This window comes from Drosophila obscura, unplaced genomic scaffold (assembly GCF_018151105.1).
Source record: "Drosophila obscura isolate BZ-5 IFL unplaced genomic scaffold, ASM1815110v1 contig_46, whole genome shotgun sequence".
Classification (NCBI taxonomy): Eukaryota; Metazoa; Arthropoda; class Insecta; order Diptera; family Drosophilidae; genus Drosophila; species Drosophila obscura.
This window is the reverse complement of record NW_024542835.1, coordinates 2184262-2189367: the sequence shown is the minus strand read 5'-3', so window position 1 is coordinate 2189367 and position 5106 is coordinate 2184262. Positions and strand designations below refer to the sequence as shown.

The window sequence follows — 5106 nt, the reverse complement described above, 5'->3', positions numbered from 1 at the left end:
CTGACTGTGCAGGACTTTGGTTTGGTTGAGTTGAGCCTGGGGTAATTGCTTGATGCGTGGCAACAGTCTATTCAACTTTTTGGAGTGCAAATGTTACAAATATATGAGGGTTACTTTTCGAACTAAAAGTAAGGACTTTAAACTGTTGAATTATCTAGGAAAATAACTGATAAGAAGAGATAATGATAAACAGTACAAAGAAGTGCTTTGAAAGAACAACTGATTAAATCAGTAAATCATCTGCTCACAATCCAAACACATACGCCAAGAATTCTCAATTGTGGGCTTAAATTGTCATATATTCAATAGCTATTTAACAATCTACAATCTATAGGATATACTATATACTTCGCATTGGTGCCATATTTTGTTTGTTAATTATCTCCATTAGTTTATTACTTTATTCGATACCTAACGATAATCGGATACTATGTAGTTCTATTTGAGTAGTAACTGTATCTCAATTATGATCCACACTGAAATCATTACCCATTGCCGTATATTCCTATTGTAATCCATCAAAATCGAATACACTAAACACCGTTGCGCGTATTTTCGTGATATATTTTGAAGGCAATCTATTAACGTGGCCGTAAATTCACACACATGGCAACCATTCGGAAGCGTGTTCCCCAACGCCGACCTCCAACAATTTATTTTAATCTAAACATAGCCGAGCAGCATCGTCACTCATAGGCCCCCTGCCCCGTGCCGTGTGCTGCTGCTGCTCCACCACCCATGCAAAGCAAAAGTTTATTCACACCACGGCCGATTTTGTTCGGTTTCGTTCTTGTTCTTGTTCCATAATCTAATTTTCCACGGCGCACTCCCATCGGGCGAACGTTTCTATCCGTTTCAGTCTCTGTGTAACCCGCTCATAGTACATACACATGCATGTACATATCATTCGATGAAAGCGATCATCTCGTGTATCACCCCCTGTCCGTGCACCACTTTGGACTCACCCACCCACCCACTCATCTGGCGGCCCACGAATTTGGAAAGCGCTTTCGGGCGTTAGGCGTGACGGTCAATGATCACTTTTGGGCAACGACTGCGGCGGCAACAGCAAATTTGATCATCTATCGGGTCCGTCCCACAGCCAGCAATCATTTGGGTTTTTTGTTGTTGTTTTGGTTCGGGCTTGCGTTTGCGTTTGTTGGCGTTGACGCACTCTAATAACTTTTATAAACGCTGTTCGGGCAATTTTGGCCATTAAATATATTTGGCTGCCGGACAATTAAAACCAAAAGTTAGTTAACATTTTTCAGGGAAGACTTTCGAGTATGTTGACTTTGTTACAAGTGATTTAATAAAGCTGATCAGCAGTTTTGGGTAGATAAATTTTCATTGAACCTCTGTTCAATATATTTCTCGATTACAATTGTAACCCTTTTCAGTCTGAGATTAGAAATGACACTATAAGACATCAATTTAACCCCATCTATTGTCTGGAATATATGTCAAGTTATGTTACTGCACAAGTGCCAAGTAATTGTAAATATATTCAAAAAGTGCATCCCCTCTTCGGCGTGTGTTTATGTTTAATATTCCACAAGCGAGCTCCTTTCGTTTAATAATTTAATTTTGCTGTGAAAATCGAACACGCAAGTCTACGCCATCGTCCGATCATCCCATTATCCAATCCTCATTTCTTACTCCTGGACAAGGCATTTTTCTTGCAGTAGTTGCCTAGCATGCAATCTGTACATAAGAGACTTTTACTTGCTATCCTTTGCTACGCGGGGACTTCCGTTTTGCATCGAGCTCTGTGCGATTTCCGCCTTGAACAAACCATTTGCGTGACTTGAGAAATCTCATGTGAGAGTTGTACTTACATGGAGTGAAATATGTAATATATAGCATATTACTCACAATGCTGTCGATTCGCAATGTGTAGGCCAGGCCACGCCTGTCTGGACCTGTCACAGACACTTGTTGATTAATAGGCGAGAGAGAAGTCTCTCTCCAGCACCCGGTTCAGGTTGCTGACCTTCCCGTATTTTCCCATTTCCTCGTGCTTTGTCTCCGACTCTGTACCGTTCCCCCTGTACAGTTCTCCGCCAAATTAATTGGGTAATGCGAATTATTTCATGCCAAATATACCCGTCCGATATCATTCTCTGTTGGCTATTTCCATCTGAAACCGGCTTCCGGTATACTGAACGCAAACAAAAGGCAATATTTGCACAAATTTATAGAAATTTCTTTCGGCTTTTCATTTATTTCACAATGGATTTGTTGTATTTTCGTTGCTCTCACAGTTTTTCAGGTGTAAGGGGCATTCCACGAAATACTCTTTGCCGCACTGAAAGTGACTCAATTAAGAGACTGTTAAAACAATTTGTCAATATATAAATTCGCTGAAAATTAAACATACAGGAGATTTCCACAGAAATGAGACGTTGAAATAAATGCGTGTCTTAAAATTCAGTGGAAAATATATTATATATGGGAAGATGTGGATGTCCCTTAAACATTTTCGAAGAACTGATAGTTGTTAAAATATTTGCATATACATGTAAATATGTATTTATTTTCATTATGATACATATACAAAAACGTAAACCCCCCCCGGCGGGGCAAACAGACCAAGAATAAATAGTTCAGAATATTTTGAGGTCTTTATTCGCCCCGTTGCCAAAAAGTGATGCTTTACCATTCTGTTTGTGTTTCTTTGTGTTTTTTATTTTATTGATCAGCGTAGCTAGATAATATATTTCCGTGGGATCAACCTATCTTACTAGAAGCTTGCTTAGTTTGGATTTTCTTTGTGACTTCGTGCTTCTTAGTCTATGGGTTATCTTTCTTTTCCTAAGTTTCCTTTTGCCGATGGTGTGCCTTCTTTGGTCTCGCTTTGGCCTTTTCACATTTGAATGGCGTATTGGCTGCCCAATCGAAGGGTAGAGTGGCATTGGCATCTGAACAGGTTTGCCATAGTTGGCTCTTTCATCAGAGGACATATAATATTCCGGATAATTTGGTGGATCTTTAAAGTTATTTTGGAATTTCGCAATAACACACTGTTTATCGTTTGGTGGCTGTAAATGATTTATATTCTCTGATGGGTGTACACCATGCTGATCCTCTTGGGGTTGTTCATAGAATACATCCTCTGACGGGGGCACAACATGATTATCCTCTGGGGGTATACCATTCTCATTGTCAATTTTTGTATCCTGGCATTCGGTTGTTACAACTGGAAAGCATCGATTAGCACCGCCGTGTACTAGGACTGGCATATAGATAGTCCCCAAGGCAACCAGCCAAAGTCGGGGCTGCAACATTTCCATATCTGATCACACTTATGCCCTCCAGTCAACTGTCAACAGTCACCAATCCATATCAATGCTAATTTCTTATAATTTGTGGATAATGTAACATTACACGGATGTTAACAGCGGAATTATTTGTATACCCGTACTCAAAAAAGAGTTAAGGGGTATATTAGATTTGTGGTAAAAGTGGATGTGTGTAACGCAGAGAAGGAAACGTTTCCGACCCCATAAAGTATATATATTCTTGATCAGCATCAATAGCCGAGTCGATATAGCCATGTCTGTCTGTCCTTCCGTCCGTCCGTCCGTCTGTCCGTCTGACCGTCTTGTTGAGCGCCTGGATCTCCGAGACTATAAGAGTTAGGGTAACCAAATTTGGTTTCTCAGACTCATGTGATATCACACTGCTACAAGTGTATTTCAAAATTTCGCCCCGCCCCCTTTCGCCCCCACAAAGGACGAAAATCTGTGGCAGGCACAATTTTTAAGATACGATAAAACCAAAAACGCAGTATCGTAGAGAATATCCATATCTACCAGACTGCCGAATCTGAATCAGATCGGATCATAATTATAGCCAGAATGAAGAAATTAATTTTTAGATGCTTTCCCTGCCCCCTCCGGGAAACAACAACGCAACTCATTTTCCTTCTCGCTCGCACACTCTGCCGCGTTCAGTGCACGAGCAACCCCTAGCGGAGGAGATGTAGAATCTAAATGGTACATATAGAATATACATGTTAGATGTATAATATAAATAGTATATGTAGATGTAGATAACAGATGTAGCAAAAAAATGTAAAATGTAAAATTTTGTTTTTTAAATTCTAAATAATTATATGCTCAAAAATGTATATGCTGACTGAGTACGGGTATAAGTAGAGTCGCGTCCCCAGAAGCGACTCACACGTTCCTTCTCGTTTCAATTAAGGCTGTGGTGCTATGGAAATGGAATGTATTATACTTTAAATATTCCAAGTCGATGGCTTCCATATACAAGACATTCTTTTAATTGAATCGGCACTGAATTGGGATACGAATCCTAGGGATTAAACCAGTTTTCGCCTACATTTAAGATAATCCTTCTTTACTTTCGCATCAATCATTTAACATGTGACTTGACATATCTTAGCACATTTTGAAATCCCCGCCTAGGACTCCTTTGGACAGATGAAGCCCAAGGGAAGTCGCAGCCATCGCCGCTGTCTGCTCTTCAATTTGCCCCCTTTAATTCTACAAAATATCTTTCTGTTCTTAAAATACTGATACATACGCACCTACACCGTAAATATTTGTAATTCATATATATCCTCTTTTAGATCAATTTAGCTATAATTTTTCTTGATTTTCTTGTTAGCCTAATTTCTATCCTTTTCAGAATATGCTCGGTTATATGTTTCTCGCGTCATGCGGCAGCGCACCTCGCCCGATTTACACTTCTGCCTGGAATACGCGAGCAACAAATTGTTAGATCTAACTAAGCCCTTATTGTAAAAAGTCCTGGATTTTCTCTTATTAACAGTTCAAAAAATTTAAAATTAAAAAGAAGCATTTCTTTATTTATATGTTTGGTACGTTTTAGCCCCTAAATAAATTTTCCGCAGAGATTGTGTAGATCTTTGCAGTCCCTCCCCATATATGGCGCCATTAGTTTCTCACTTTTCCTGCTTGGGAAAACTTTTCCCGAACCATCTGGCATAGACCAGTGCGTGCCTCAAAATTGTATTTTGCCTTCACTGTTTTCACTCCCCCTCCCCGAGCAGCGAAAGGAAAATTCGTTTCCCTTTTTCCGCTTTGGGTGGATTGCAGCTCGTGCATTTTATAGTTT

The 5106-nt window shown here is 39.8% G+C and overlaps 1 long non-coding RNA gene across 1 annotated transcript; it reads left to right on the top strand.

The window, feature by feature from the left end:
• Positions 1-4266: 4266 nt before the first annotated feature.
• LOC111074743 lies at positions 4267-4841 on the top strand. Its single transcript, XR_002607852.2, has 2 exons — positions 4267-4562; positions 4657-4841. It is a non-coding gene; the product is annotated as an uncharacterized LOC111074743 (long non-coding RNA).
• Positions 4842-5106: the final 265 nt, after the last annotated feature.